Source organism: Arachis duranensis, chromosome 3 (assembly GCF_000817695.3).
Source record: "Arachis duranensis cultivar V14167 chromosome 3, aradu.V14167.gnm2.J7QH, whole genome shotgun sequence".
In the NCBI taxonomy this organism is placed as follows: Eukaryota; Viridiplantae; Streptophyta; class Magnoliopsida; order Fabales; family Fabaceae; genus Arachis; species Arachis duranensis.
Genome location: NC_029774.3, coordinates 59491969 through 59492752, shown reverse-complemented (window position 1 = coordinate 59492752; position 784 = coordinate 59491969). Strand labels below are relative to the sequence as shown.

Below are 784 nucleotides of genomic sequence, written 5' to 3'. Positions count from 1 at the left end.
CAATCCAAATCCAGGAAACTGTGGAAGTAGCATCTAGAAGCTCACCATACATGCCAACAACTTTGAACTAAAATCCCAGCTCATCACCCTTGTTCAAAATAACTGCTCATTTGGAGGAAGTGCTCAAGAAGACCCTAATCAACATCTAACCACCTTCTTGAGAATTTGTGACACTGTGAAGTCTAATGGAGTCCACCCGGATGTCTATAGGCTGCTTTTGTTCCCTTTTTCACTCAGGGACAAGGCATCCAAGTGGCTTGAATCCTTTCCAAAGGAGAGCTTGACAAATTGGGAAGATGTGGTGAACAAATTTTTGGCAAGATTCTACCCTCCTCAAAGAATTAATAGGCTGAGAGCTGAGGTGCAGACTTTTAGGCAACAAGATGGTGAGACTCTCTATGAGGCATGGGAGAGGTTCAAAGACTTAACAAGAAGATGCCCACCAGATATATTCAATGAATGGGTTCAACTTCACATTTTCTATGAAGGTATTTCCTATGAGTCAAAGAAGGCTGTAGATCATTCATCAGGGGGCTCTCTAAACAAGAAGAAAACCATTGAAGAGGCCATAGATTTCATTGAAACAGTAGCTGAGAATGACTACTTCTATGCCTCTGAAAGAAGTAACACTCGAGGAGTAATGGAGCTGAACCACATGAATGCATTGCTAGCTCAAAATAAGATGATCACCAAGCAGCTAGTAGATCTCACCAAGAAAGTGGAGGAAAACTAAGTTGCAGCAGTCATTACTTCATCACCAGCTCAAGAGGGAGTGAATATAGGA

At 42.0% G+C, this 784-nt stretch overlaps 1 non-coding gene across 1 annotated transcript; it reads right to left on the bottom strand.

Annotated features, from left to right (window-relative positions):
- Positions 1–346: 346 nt before the first annotated feature.
- Positions 347–453, bottom strand: LOC127746172 (small nucleolar RNA R71). The gene has a single exon (XR_008007791.1). It is a non-coding gene; the product is annotated as a small nucleolar RNA R71 (small nucleolar RNA).
- Positions 454–784: the final 331 nt, after the last annotated feature.